Source organism: Pteropus medius, unplaced genomic scaffold (assembly GCF_902729225.1).
Source record: "Pteropus medius unplaced genomic scaffold, Ma_sr-lr_union100, whole genome shotgun sequence".
Lineage (NCBI taxonomy): Eukaryota > Metazoa > Chordata > Mammalia > Chiroptera > Pteropodidae > Pteropus > Pteropus medius.
In genome coordinates this window covers 1,512,893-1,528,321 of record NW_024354550.1, presented here as the reverse complement: position 1 = coordinate 1,528,321, position 15,429 = coordinate 1,512,893, and the positions used below count along the sequence as shown (strand labels likewise).

The 15,429-nt window shown below is 43.1% G+C and overlaps 1 long non-coding RNA gene and 1 pseudogene across 1 annotated transcript in view; both read right to left on the bottom strand.

The window, feature by feature from the left end:
- The window catches only part of LOC120596640 (uncharacterized), a 77,491-nt gene that overhangs the window by 44,463 nt on the left and 17,599 nt on the right, over positions 1-15,429 (bottom strand). The window lies entirely within an intron of this gene.
- LOC120596665 (uncharacterized) lies at positions 2,384-2,502 on the bottom strand (annotated as a pseudogene).

Below are 15,429 nucleotides of genomic sequence, written 5' to 3'. Positions count from 1 at the left end.
GAATCCTCATGATTTAAAGGATTAAGAGGGTGGCGTCCTCACAGTGAACAGTCCAGTGCAAATTATGGGAAAGCAAAGGAGAGGTCACTGAGGCATCAACCACCTTGGAATGCCACAAAGTGGAGCATGAAACCCTACCAACAAATTCAAACTCATGGCTGGGTGTCTCCATCTCGGCAGCAGATTCATGCAACTCCCTCACAACACCATCCAAAGGAAATTCTCCTTGTACTTAACTTCACGTTCTTGGCACAAAGTAACCAACAGAATGACCTTAGGTTGATCATTTGACTTTTCTGGTCCCAAGTTTTCTAACCTACAACATTTGAAGCTTTATTTTCTAACTGTTTTTCCTGTAGTACTAACATCTGTGAGACAATTGAGCTATTTAAATTTAAAGTTAAGGTATATAAATCCTTCCAGCCAGGTTTTGAGTGAGGTGGTTCTGAGATAATTGTGACCCAGCATGTGTCAGTCAGCATCAGTGGTAAGTCAAAACTCCAGTTGCCTCTCAGATTCCCATGGTTTAGAGCTAAGGATGGTGCCTGGGCATAGAGAACAGTTTTGCTTTGTAGTTCTGGTTAGAGAGGCCTGCAGCCTTGACCCTTCCTGACTCATGCTGCTTGTGCTTAAAGTATGATCATAATTTCACTGACCTGCGCTGGCCTGGAAGCAAGGGAGTCAAGAGTTCTTAAAGCATAGGAAATCTAGCTTTCTCTATTGTTAAATCTTCTGCTTCTGCTACTAATTTGAAGCTTAAAAGTTTGTATTTGTTAAAAATTTTCATTTATCTTAGAATCCTTAAATGACAGAGCAAGGAAAAATGTTAGACCCTACTGAAACCAACACATGCTACCACACCACTATTTTACAGAATGAAGAATGAATGAATAAGACCTACAGAAAGAAAGCCACTGACCCCAAACCACAAAATTGATTAGAATTTGTGCTGTAGACATGGTGTCTTCTGTAATGAGTAAAAGCGGGAAAGTATAAAACTATTAAAACTACAAGCCAGAATTTTATGATAATTAAGGCCAACAAAGGGAATTTGCTCCCAGTCTTGATTCCATCAACTCTCCAGCTGCTATGCCACCACCTGGACCTGGACCACTGTGAGAGCTCCTGTTCGTCCTTCTCCCTCTAGCCCTGCTCCAATCTATTCTGCACATAGGCAATCAGAAGCCTGTCTTTAAATGAAAATTGATGGTGTCAGAAGCTCTTAATATTTTCTTTCAGAGTTTTCTGTTATTTTCCTTCATAGCACTCTCCACAACTGCAGTCGTATATTTTATTTGTTCAATGTCTGCTTTCTCTGGACAAATTCCGGAATAAGAGAGATTATGAAGTTTTTGTTTGTCCCTGTATCCATGGTTCCTGGGCACTCAATATCTGATTGAATAAATTACTGCCAACAGTTAGTCTGAGAATAGCACTGACACCAACAACTTAAGAGTTAATATTCTGTTTTCATACCAAAAATCACTGGGTAATTTGCCATAGGTAGGCAAGGAACAGAGATGCAGAGATAATCTAATAACCTAGAGAAGGGAGGAAACAAAGGGTTTCTCTGCCCCGGTCATTCTCTAGGCAAGGACAGAAATGCTGGCCTGAAGGCTCTATGCCCTGAAATTTCTTATAGGATTACCTGACATTCAGATCAAAGGCAGACTCTGCCCTGTGTTTGATGATCCACGCAGAGGATACAGATCAAGGTTCCTTTGAGCTGCAGGGAACTGTATCACAAGATGAGATTGGCTCACAAAGTCCACCAAGATAACAGCGGTGGCCATCTGTTGGGCACCTATTGGTGCAAAGTACTTTTTATTAACCCATTTAATTCTCCCCATGTCCCAATGAGATAAGGATTTATTAGCCTTGATTTGGAGTTGACAAAGTTAAGACTCAGAAAGATTAAGTAACTTGCCTAAATTCACACAGCTGGTAAGCAATAGAACTGAGATGTGAACACATTGCAGAGTCCATGCCCCTTCGCCATGTTATATGATGCATCATTATTGGTGTTTGATTTTCACATCTTTTGACCACCAACAGAAATACTGCTTATTTGTAACAGATAAGGATGAACAGGATATAGGGATGCAGATATAGGGTAGATACAGAACAGAACACCTATGCTTTAGAGCTGCTTTCTCTACTGTCAGCATGTTAGAAGGGGACAGAACCGAAGAGATCATTCAGACCCTAACTACTCACGGTGTGGTCCATGGACCAGCAGCATCAGCATCACCTGGGAGCTTGTTAGAAATGTAGCATCAGGCCGCACTCCAGACCCACTGAATCAGAATCTGCATTTTAACACAATCCCAGGTGATTTGGACATAGTTTGAGTTTGAGAATCACTGGTCTATTTTTTTTTAAACGCCTACAGTACCTGGTATTCCTAGGTGGTCTCCCATCCAAGTGCAAACCAAGCCCAACCCTGCTTAGCTTCCGAGATCAGACGAGATTGGGCACGTTCAGGGTGGCATTGCTGTAGAGTGAGAAGCATTGGTCTACACCAGGGTTCTCAACTCATGTGTCCTCTTAGAATCTTCTGGGGAGTTTTAAAGCTACCAGGACCTGAGTTTGAATCCCTGCCAGTAAGCCTGATCTCCTGTGTTCTTTTTAAAGCTTCCCAGGAGAATCCAATGTGCAGTTAGAGTTGAGAACCACTGATCTAGTCCAACTCATTGCCTTATTTGCTTTTATTTTTCTCTTGTTTTATACTGTAGTTAAAACAACTGAAGTGACCTACAGAGTATAATGAAAAGAATATGGCCTTTAGAGATTAAACAAATTGAGATTTGGATCCTGATTCTGCCACCTATTAGCAGTGAGGCTTTAGGCAAATCACTAGCCTCCCTGGGCCTCAGTTTCCATATTTATAAAATGGAGATAATAACTCCCATCTTAGAGGATCACTGTGAGAAAGATGTAAGTGAAGCACAGAAGACAGAATGTTTATGCACAGTAGGACCCTGATAAATGGTGGCTACTCTGACTCCTCAAGTCAGATCACTTGGAGCAGCAGATGGCTATCAGAGGAGTAAAGCCCAAAGCATCACAATTCCATCCCCCAGCATATCCTCCAAGTGTGGAGCCAATGGGTTGATATAACTTGCGATAGGAATATGATGAAGGATGCGGGGAGAAGAGGTTGAAAGAGAGTCAAAGAGAAGGAAATCAAAGGGTTCTCCTCTCCATGTGCTCCCCCTGCCCACCAATCCCAATGTCCTTAGCCCCTCTGTTCCACCCTGCCCCAACTTGCTGCCCTGACTGTAGAACCAGCTTGTGCCAGTGGTCAATTTTCAATAATCATCGAGTTAGTATTTTTAAAACATATACATGAAAAACACTTTCCACACTGCATTTTCACCTATATTTACTAAAACGGCAAAATTAACAAAAGCAGAAAAAGCCCCTTGGAGAAATGCCTTTGCTATGACTGAAACGCTAAGAAAACACAAAATGTGACTTTGCATTTTTATCGGAGAAAGTCCAGGGCTCAAAGGGTGTAGGAAAGGAAAAAAGTATTCTCACTCTTTTAGTCATTTTTTTTTTTTAACTTCTTTTTTGGTGTTAAAATATATTTCACATAAAATTACCATTTTAATCATTTTTAAGGGTACGGTTCAGTGGTATTAAGTACATTTACATAGCTATTCATTCTCTTAACAGTTTTATTCTTATACTTCCTTCCTTTTCTTCTTGCACATGCCCACACATGTATCATGCAGCATCTTCATAATGTTGTGGTTCTGAAACATTTCACACTTAAATCTAGAAATGATCTGAAAGGAGGAACCAGGGCAACATGCATTTTCTCCCCACTGGAAGGAAATTTATTTGATGAGTGACAATCTTGTGTCAGGTTCTTTCACATACTTTATTCATAACAACCTTCATCTTAACAGATAAGTAAACTGAGGCTTAAGGAGATGTAACGTAGCAAATGCACAGCCAGAGAGAGAAAGGACTACAGCCAGCATTCACACTCATGTCTACAGGATTCCAAAGGCCATGCTCTTTTTTTCGAGGAAAAATGTTTTCTTATTATAGAAGTAATATATGAGTTATTGTTTTAAATTTTTTAATACAGAAAAATATAAAGAAGGTAAAAATCACTCACAAACACCTCTCCCTAATATAGTCTCTGACATGTTTTGAGGTTTTCTTTCCATATGCCAGCACATTTCTTTCATAGTGTCCCATCGAAACTGGGACAGGAGAGGGAGATGGCAGAGAGATGTGACAGAGAACTCTCATGGTTTTTTTCTCTCTATATGTATGTGTTGCTTGAATCTTTTACAACAAAATGTGTTCATATATTAGTCGCATTGTAAAAGAATAGAAAATAATTGGGAGCAAAATACAGAAAAAAAAATGTGTTGATGAAAAAGGGCAAATTATCAGCCCCAGTAAAACTGAAAAAGAAGGGTCCAGGAGGCGAAGATTGGCTCATGACCGAAAACTCTTTGGGGGAGAGGATATGGCTCAAGCTGACAGGTATGTTTCTAACGTGAAGACAGGTACATCAAGCTCTCAAAGCAGGATGCCATTAAATCTCCCAGTCACCTAGTCAGCTCCTGGTATTGGGGTCTAATTCAGTGCCTGCCAAACAACTTCCTGAATACAGTTTAACTTCCCGTGTACTTTGTTTACAGAAAGAGAATGTTCTCGGTAGACTATTGTAAACATTTCAACTCTCTGACAGTTGTGGACCCTTCTGTTAATAAATTGGTCTTCAAATATTTCTTTATCCTCTGAGAGCTCTACTGGTCAGTCAGCATCAACAAATTATGTCAACCAGGGCACTGTCAATTTTAACTTTTACATTCATGAGTCTGGACTCTCGATCATGCAAAAGGTCAATTTAATGCCATTTCATGGCATACAGTTTAGGGTGGGGAGTGACAGGACTATAGCAGATACCCCTGGTCCTACAAATCCAGTATGTACCAGAAAATGCCATCACTAACACCCCTCACGTCATGTGTTGGGACAGGGCCAGTCTTGGGCCATTTAACAGCAGTGCAATATGGTAGTGCAGTGAGGCGAAATCTAAAGAGACAGACCCAGCCACAGATACTGGGGGGAAACCCCATCCACCAAGCAGAAGATAGTATCTGGTTCAGGAAGTAACAGAAGATGCTACCAGTTTCAGCAAGCATTTGGCCTCAGTTAGTGCAGGCAGAGGTGAGGCGTCATAGGGCTGAGAAGAGCAATAGTCAAAGAGAATCCAAGGTAAGTGATAGGCAGGACTCCAGGCAGCTATTGACCTCAGGTGAGTCCATCTGCAGGCACCAATACCCGGTACCTGGTCACTATACTAGGTTTCATGTATTTATTCAATAAATACTTATAGCACACATCTTGGGAGACACTCCTCTGTAAGCCTCTCATGCTCCTACATACCTTGCTGTGTATGTCATGGATACAAGGCCTTACTGCTCTTTACCTGGGCCATTTCTCAGGGTTGTGTTGTCTGTGAGCAATGATGAGAGATAGGGTAAAATCTCCCTTGGGGACAAAGAGCAAGTAGTTACTGCTTCCTATAAAAGTCACCAATTCCCCAAGTTCAGTGTTCCTCACCACATGGGCAGTCTCCATCTGGCCCAAATAATGTTTGCCCTGTGAGAACTAGAGGCAAGGAAACCCAACACAAACATGCTGATGCTCATGCTACCTGCTGTCCTGGGAGTAATAAAGTCCTTTGTTTCTGACCCTGGAATCTCATGGCTCCTGCCAACATCCATGGAATAGTGAAACGCTAACTTACTAGCTTGTAAGTGGGGTAGAATAAAATTCCAGACCTGACAGCACTTAGTGTGTGCCAGGCCTTATATGATAGCTTGAGGATAAAGCAGTAGATGAAAACAGACAAGGTGCCTGTTCTCATGGAACATACATTCAAGTGGAGGACCCAAACTATAGATGAGAAAATAAACACGAAAATATCAGAGAGTAATATGTGTTCTGCAGAGACCGTAAATGGGGTGATGTGCTAGAGATGACCACATGGCTACTTTAGATTGAGTGGCCAGAGAAGGGTAAGGAATGCAAATCAATGTAAAAACCACGTGGAGGAAAGCATTGCAGCAAGAAAACAGCAAGTGCAGAAGGCCTGAGGCAGACCAGCCAGTGTGGCCAAAGCACAGTGCACATGGGGGAAATGGTTTGAGGAGAGGTCAGTAAAGAGCTAGATCTTTGCCCTGTGAGGCTAAAGCCAAAGGTCTGGGTTTCTTTCCAGGTGCAATGGGAAGCCATTAAAATTAATTTTAAGAAGGCACATTATCTGATTTACATTTTAAAAACTAACTCTAACTGCTCAGTGAAGAAAAATGATTGTAGTGGACAAGAATGGAAGCATTTAGGAAGCTATTGCATTAGTCCGGGTGAAAGATGAGTATGGCATAGACAAGGATGGGTAGAGGTAGAGATAAAGAAAAATGGGCAGATTTAGGCTAGTATTTAAAGATAGACGTGACAGGAGTTGCTAAAGGATTTGATGGGGAGGCAGGAGGGAATAAGAAAAAGGGAAGAACCAAAGGTGATTACCCCTAGGTTTTTACTCTGAGTAACTAGGTAAGTTCCATTTATGGAGATGAGAGAGAGTGGGGGAGTCGGCTTAGGGGAGAAATCAAGAGAGACACATAGTTGAAGGCAGCACCCAGACAGTTGTTTGAGTCTGGAGTTCTGAGGAGAGGCCATGCTGGAGTATCATTTGGCGGCAGGGGGTGGGGGGCATCACCATATGCATGGTATTTAAGTTGTGCAGAGGGTTGAAAAGACCTGGGATAATAACAGGGATAGAGAAGAGAGTGGGACTCAGGCCCATGTCCCAGGACTGCCAACATTTTAGAGGTCACGTGAGGAACCAGAGCCTGCAAATGAGACTTCTAGGAATGGCTGTCAAGGTGGGAGGCAGGGGCATCCTAGAGGCTGTGCTATCATGGATCTCTAGGAAAAAAAAATCAAGTTCAAGTAGAACAGATGAGTAGACTGTTGAATTATGCCGAGAAGACAATGGAGGTCATGGTGAGTTGACAGGATCAGGCATGTGGAATGGAGGGGACAGAAGCCTAGAGCAGAGCAGGTTAGGGAGAGGATGGGATAGGGGAGTGGCTGGGGTAGTGAAGAGAGAAGGCAGAACTACAGATAACACTTTCAAGAAGTTATGCTGACACAGTGTAAATATATATATGCCTTACTGTTAAAGTGTACAGCTGAAACTTATTGGATTTTGTTAACCAATGTAACCATAAAAGAGTAATTACTTAATTTTAAAAAATTAAAAATGTATTGTGGGAAGAACACACAGAAAAAAGAAGCTACCCTGAGAAAGGGTAGAGAAATGAAGCAGTTGCTTCAGCTGAATAGTAGGATCAAGTGACGGGTTTTTGTGCTTTTAAAGTTGGAGCCACTAGAGCATGTATTATACAAACAGAAATGACTCAGAAGAGTGGAAAAAATGAATGATGCTGGAAAAAGAGGCAATAATAGCAGAAGCAAAATCCTTACAAAGACAAGGGTTTTGAGGACATTATTTACTCGTACAATTAGGACAATCAGGAAGCAATCACTATTAAAACACACTAAAGTAAGAGAGAGAGCTTGTAACCTCAAAAATTGTAACAAAAGCAAGGTTTGAAGCAACTGATGTTTAGAAGGCTCTGGTCATTGAATCTGTGCATATACGGCTTTGTCTCTGAGAAAGGTACTGAATCTGACTTAGTCTAGAACATTCTAGGCACCAGAGAGTTTTGCTCCTCAGTAAGCTGTGGTGTTTTTCCAGGTTCCCTTAACAGCTGGGTGAAATTTTCCTGACATCTGTCCAGCTCCACTTTCCTGAGAGACAAGCCCTAAGTGCTGCTCTAGTTATCGACTCCAGTCCCTGAAACAGTGACATCAAGTAAGAGGCAGGCTGCAGTTCAGAAGACAGAGTTTCCATTTCACCAGACAAATGCACGGAGCTACCTGAGTCCTAGAATTACAGTGGCTTCTGCTGACAATGTGAAAAGATGTCCTTTCCAGAGTGTGGCACGCTCGCTGTCCTCTCCCTAGCCAACCCACCCTCCTACCTGTCCCTTCAGGAACTGTAAGGGATACCTCTGGGTATGTGCTTTTCTTTCCTGTATCTTTACAGTTATGCTAATGATACCCACCCTTCAAGTTTCTCCTCAACTGTTTCTCCTCAATTCAGTTCACATCAATCAGTTGCTCTGTGCTTGGTCCTGTGCTTGTGTACATATCTGATGTAATATAATCCTCACAAAACACTTTGAGGTAAGTATTATCCTTTCCATTAATAAATGAAGAAAGCAAGGCTCAGAGAGGCTAGGTAACTTTCTCAAATTGACACAGCTTGCAAGTGGTGGAAATAGAATTCAAACCCAGGACTGTGGCCTTTCTAACAGCCCTCCATGCCTGCAAACGTGGCTAGGATACAGACTCTACAGTCTAGCAGAAGTCCGAACGCATAAGACAGAGGCAAATTACAATAACACACAATATGTCACTACGACTACCTAAACAATGTCATTACAAAGCAAGTTAAGGTAAGTGGACACACAAATTGCTACAGAGTTCAAAAGTAGATGAGAAAATGTTTCTTAAAGGAGGTGGTATGTACAATAGTCCTTGAGAATTGGATAAAATTTTGCAGGGCTGAGGCAGTGGGGAAGACGTGCAAAGAGAACGGAACAGCCTCTCTCTGACCAACCCCAATCCACTCAGCGGAGCCTTGTCCACCTCGCCATCTCCTCCACAGGGCATTGCATTCCAACTCTCACATTTCCTTTACCCCTCATCCCCAGTGCCTGCTGTTAAACATTTACCAGGTACCAGCACTCCCTGGCTCCAACCCAATTTCAAATCAGCTTTTTCAGATCTTAGGGAACAGAGGACAGAAAGGAGAGAGGCAACCAATCCATGGAAAGAGAGTTATTTTGAAAACATTCTGCTCTAGAATTTGGAGTCAGCCAGGCTGGAGGGGGGGATTCCTTGTATTTACATTGATAGTTACCTTATTTACGATAGGGTAACTAGCTCCCATTTGGTGGTGATAGCTTCTTTTTCAAACAAAAAATTTTTAAAGTATAAAAAAGTCAATTAAAAAATAACTAAGTAAATGATAATACAAGTAATACACAGAAGTGGCATAATTTCTAATGGTGGCCTACATTTGGGAAACATTACACAGTGATTGAGAAGCCAGACTGCTGACGTCCACCTGGGCTCAAATTCAGACATTCTTAATGAGCACAGGCTTTTTGAACTTACAGCCTCAGTGTCCTCATTCGAACAACAGAGACCTTAGGGTTCTTGCCACAAGTCAGCGAGTTGAGAGAGGCCAGGGTTGGGCACAAACTGGACTGACAATGGGAGTGCTGTGGGGGAGCCTGGGCTGGGCCTGGCCTCCTCCCTGACCCAAACCAAGCAACACTTTCGACTTCCTCTTGCTGACATGAGTAACATTCACACACAGCATTTTCTTCAGTAATTGCCTCACCACAGCAGCCAGCGCCCACTCTCCATGACTCGGTAATTCTGAGCCCAAAGCTGCTTGTCAGCTAGAGGAGCTGGTTCCTGCAGGAGGCCGGCTACCCTGACAGAGCAGAATAAAAATCTCACCACCAGTTGATTATAAGAGTTTTGCTTTTTTATCTTTTTTTTTTTTTAACTTCCTTGGTATGGGGGTGCTGTAAGGGTACTTTTTGATTAGGAAAAATAAACTTTAATAGATACATATAGTGAATATTAGTTGTAAGAGTCATCATCCCTCCATATTGGCTTTAGGGTGAATCAAACAGCTTTTGGTTTAAATTAAAAGTTGTTAGATAGGACAAGGATCTTAAGGTCTGGGCAGTTCTTATTAAATGCTATTCTTACTAAATGTTAAAATGTAGCACAGTATTTTGTGGAAGCAGCTGTAACTGGATGAACTTGAGGAACCGAACAGGATAAGTTTAGCCAACCGCAAAGAAGAAATCAACATGCAATTAACCAAATAATACATGAGAGCAATGGCTAAGCTCCCTACCTGAAGACAGAGCTTTAGATGTGAATCTCCCATCTCCTTTACTTGCTGCAAGTAAATAAAACTACCTAACGACAACCCACCTCTCATTCTTGAGTGGAAGACCCCAAGCAGCGAACCCCTTGAGTTCGGCAACACTATGTTTCTCACAGGTTTCTTCAGCTGTGGCCCAACAGAGCCCTCAGTGACGTGTGCCTGGTCCTGTGATGGGCAATCGGGATACAAAGCAGAAAAGGCTCCGTCCCTGTCTGCATAGAGTTCTGACCAGCTAGTGAGGGAGACCAGCTGTTGTCAGCATGGAATATTTTGATACCAGAGACCAGGGGCCCCACAGGTCTCACCTTTGTGCTCCCTGATTGCTCTTCTCTATGCTAGGCTGTTTTGCTTACAAGGAATGGAGATCAGTCAAGTCCTCAAGGGACAGGCATTTGCTGTGACAATCACAACAGCAGCAGCCACATTAGCCAGCATTTGTGCTGGGAGGCACTGCTGCCCTACCCTCTCCCACCCTACATCACCTGCTCTGGGCCTGGCAGGCTGACTGACTTCTGCATTTGGCATCCACCTAACTGTCTTGCCCTTTGGCCTCCAATTGAACTGGTCTTAGGGGAGTGCAGGCCAGTGATCAGAGCAAGGGAGGAGAGAGCACCTGGGGGTATATATGCCCTCCACTCCTGCCCCACAGGGTGTCTAGTATTCTTCCCCTCACCCCATCAGGCCTAGGAACAAAAAAGTCTCCCTGAGGATACTAGCCGTGGGATGCTTCACCATCCTGTCATTGTCCCTGCAACTTACTCACACCTCTGTGCATGATCCCTTATATTCTTCTCAGTCACCCAATTGAGTGTCCTTCCCAGGCCCAGCCTGTTACCTAGCTATAGTGTGCTTAATATATGCCAGGCTCTTCTCTGCAGTTATATCCACTAACTCATTCAGTCATTACAAACTCTAAGAGGTAGACACCAGTATTAGCCCTGTTTACAAGTGAGGAAACTGAGGCACAGGGAGGTCAATTATCTGCCAAATTTCACAGAGTAGTAAGTGGCAAGGCTAGCATTCAAGCCAACCCAGGCAATGTAACTCTTGACACTACTCTGTGTTAGGACAGGTAAGGGGATAGGAAAGTGTATGAGTCTATTTTGTTCCTGGGAGCACAAGTCTATCCATATTTATAGGCTTCTGGAGTCTGGAATGCAGTTCAGAAACGAAAAGTTTCTCCAGGCTCCTCCGAAGATGCCTTACTACCTCATAGCTCCTGGTACTGCCTAATCACTGTGACTCACCCACATCCTCTCTTCCCATCCTTTCATCAGCACCCTGCTTCTCTCTGTTCTTCTTTGCTCATCCCATTGCTTCTGCCTGGTGCCTTTAACTTCTACTCTCCATCAACTGCTTCTGACTCTATGTCCCTACGAGAGGGTCTGCTTGAGTAGGCCAGCCACTAATTGGTCTACCCAACTCTAAAAGTCCCTGGTCTGTCCCTGAAATGGGAGCTATATGGTTACCACAACGAGATAGCAGTCAGTGGAAAGACACCAACAGTCCCACTGCGGGATAGTTTCATGGCAAAGAAAAGAGAAACATACAAAAGCAGGAGGTTGCACCGCCTGCTCTGGGGTAGAGATGTGGGCCTTCTCATGGGGGATAAGGATAGAGTCTCTCTCCCCTTCCAGCCATTCCAGACACTGGTTGCACACTGGCCCTCCTCAATAGCAAGAAACTGATGTAAAATAACTTGCACATACTGTGAGGCTATGTGAAGCAAAACCTAGTTTCCCAGGAGCATTCGCAGCAGTCTTAGGCCTCAAGCCTGTCCCAAGTCCATCTCTGCAGACATCTACCCTTGGTCAGCAGCTACTAGCTGGGGGGGAGGGCTACCTAGTTCAGAAGGACAGAACCAGGTCAGCAACAATAAGAAGCCACTCAGGGCCCCTTCTCTGATCTCTCAGGGTGTGGAAAGTACTCAGATTTCGACACACTGTTGTGTGCACATTTCTTAGGTACCCTCCACTCCAGTCCCTGAACTTCCCAGTTTCCAAACATAACCGTGTTCGTGACTCTCTGTGCTCCAACCATTCCATCAGCCCACACAGTCTTTCTCTACTTTCTTCCAACAAATTACTTTTCATTGCAGGAAACCTCCCCAGATACACCAACCTAGATCACTTGTCCTATCACCTGTATTCCTCCCCCTCCTTGATTCTCTGGAATAGCACTCACCACATCCCACTGCCAGTTTTTAGCTGTCTGTCTCCTCCCTTAAACCATGAGCTCCTCAAGAGTAAAACCTGGGTCTGATTCCTTCTTGTATTTTGGGAACATACTAGATGGCCCCCAAGTGAATACTAAAGAAATGCACAGATGAATAGCACAGAACATAAACAGGACAGTGACTGTTGTTTCCCCCAGCAAGCAGAGCCTGAGAAGGGGCTTAGATGCAGTGTATTTGAGAAACTGACCCCAAGGAACAGAGGTGAGGGGCTGGGGAGAAGGAAAGAAGCAAGGAGGGAAAGTCAGCATGAGGATACGTTTTCAGCTGGGCATCTGCAGCTCAGTCCTGCTGGGGACTTTGAGGAGCTGTGTAGAACAAGCTCAGAATTACCCACACATCAGACAGAGGAGGGAGGTCTTAACTCTCCAGTTCCCACCTCCGGTTCATCAAACAGTGCCCCATGGCATGGTAAGTCCCTCATATATACAGAGGGCAAGTGTGTCCTCTGTCCCACACAGCCGGGTCAGGGAGACATTAGGCAGAAAGTGAGCAATTCTCCATGCAGCTAAAGTGCGAGGTGACAGGCCACGAGTGCATGAAGCTGGTTGCCACAGTAGTAGCTATAGTAGCTGGGCCAAGAGGAAGTCGAGAATCCACACAGGTCTGTATAAGGAGCAGGAGATGTTAAGGCTGAAAAAGCAGGGCCTTGAATAGCATCAGCCCAAAGCATTATGGCTCTATGGTAGGCTACCAAGAGCCACTGTGCATTTCCATGCAATATAATAATATAAAAATGCAGCACCAAGGGGTGGCTTGAGTTAGTGTTAGTCTTCTCCCTCCATAAATAACCAGCCCTTCCCCCAAGACCTCTCCAAATTAACATATAATCTTAGTAAAAAGTCTTCTACCCCATCAATCAACAACTATGCCTAAGCCTCTCTGGGTAAAAATATTAAGTCCTGGTTAGGTGCTGCGGTCTCTCCCCTCTCATGAAGAAATCCCCATAAATACATTTTTAAATGTTTACTTCTTTATTCGTGTATATCTTTAAGATCTAAAGAAAGAGAAATTTGGGAAACTTCCAGAAAGAAACCAGTCATGAGGGACTTCCCTGTTGCAACCCGTAAAGGATCTTCAGGTGACGGGGAAGCAGTCCATTCCATTCTGATTCCCAAACAGTCTTAGAAAAATGATGGGCGAAAGCAGTGGGCAAACACACAAACCCATCTTCAAGCTGGAAAAGAATCAAGAGGGAGGCGCCTTGAGAGTACATGGGGTGCAATGACATTACTTTTTAAAGTAGTGTCTTCTTAGGACACAGACAACGAGAGCTAGCCCTTGGGGCACCTCACACGCTCTGCTGTGTTCCCTGCTCCAACAGCGTGAGAAGCATTTCTCTTTCTCACCTTCTGACTCTGGTGGCACATTTACACAAATATCCTCTGGGATTGCTTTCTTTGTCTTTTCCACGGTAAATTAGAATTTCCCTGAACAGTCCAAGATTAAAGGCAAGATGAGGGATAAGATTTATTTTCTTGTGTGAGTCATAGCCTGGATCACCAAACACAAAGGTTACCAAATGTTTTGAATGGTGATGACACTACTGAGATAAGATTATAGAGTTCTGGTGTGAAGTTTAATTAAAATTTTTCACCTGATCTAGGGCACTATCACTGTTGGTGACAATGTAAATTACTCATCACCCAAAAAGTCTGCTTCTGGGAATTTATCCTACGGAACCAATAAAGAATGTAGGGTAAGGTTTAGTTATAAGGATATTTACTACTGCTCTTAAAAAGAGCAAAAATTTAGAAATAGCATTAATTCCCAAAAGAGGAGGATGAGTTAAAGATAGTATCATCAAACAATGGAATAGTATGTTCCACACTGCCATAGATGTAAACACTGTATATATAAACACATGGACACACACTCACACACACACACTTATATATTATGCTCTGACATAAGCTGAAAAGAATCTAAAGTATTCCTCAGGTTTGGGAGAATGTGATCATGAATATTTTGAATATTCTTTTGCTTGCTTTTTTTCATTATGAGCATGTACTGCTTTGGTAATGAAAGAATAATTAAAGATAGTCCCACTGAGGGAATCTCATTGTTCATGCCTAAGGTGGTCATAATGTCCCCCTTTTTCTAGCTTCAGCTCATAGAGCAGGGTAGACATTTATCCAGCTTCACCAGGACATGCCACGGACTGCAAACATCTGGGGATACCATGGTGAAGGTGGGATATGATCCCTGCCCTCAAGGGACTCATGTCAAGTGGAGACACACATACCTCAATAGAAACTCATCAGCAATCTCAAGGAAGCCTAGAATTTGAAGCACAGCCAAACCTCTCAGGGACCAGATGTTATGTTAAAGTGCTTTGCCAGGCAGTGCTACACTGATGTAGGCTCCCAAACGCTGACCATCAGAGCCTCTTATCAAAGGCAACAGCTTACAGGAATAACTAAGTGTTCTCATGAGAACTGCTATACAGAGTGTACAGCATTTGAGGGAATAGTTAAATGTCCTCTCTATGTAGGTAGGATCTGAGTAACGCTGCGGCGATCCTTCCAGAAGCTATACCCCTCTTATACAGTAATAACATTCCCCTCTTACAGAAGAATACTCAAGATGCTACATTGAAGGAAGACATTTCATTTCCCTTGATACCTTGATACTAGACATTTTATATCCTCTGGTCTGAGTTTCAAGTGTACGAATTTTAATTGCAATTGCATGTTGTCCCCTAGTGTTCATCTATGTTATTGCAACCTGTTGTAATAGGGTCAGGTGTGCTCCTCGCCTTCCAGAAGGGGAAGAATAAATATATTGGATATGTGACAGAAATTTCAAAAGTACACAAATAACCACCTAAATTGCAACACATAAGCCATGGCACTATTCTTTCTGTAACGATATAAAATTTGCTAAGTTTTGGTCAGGATAATAATAATAGATAACATTTAGTGTACACTTACCATGTCCCAGGCACAACGCTAAGTACATTGCATATGTTAACTCTTTTAGTCCTCACAACAGTCCTAAAAGGGGAAAACCATTAGCTGGTCTGAGCTTGTACAGTGCTTCACAATTCAAGAAAGGGAGTGGACATAAAATGTCACACCAAAACAAAGCAAACAGGGCTGTGACATGCAGAGAGAGG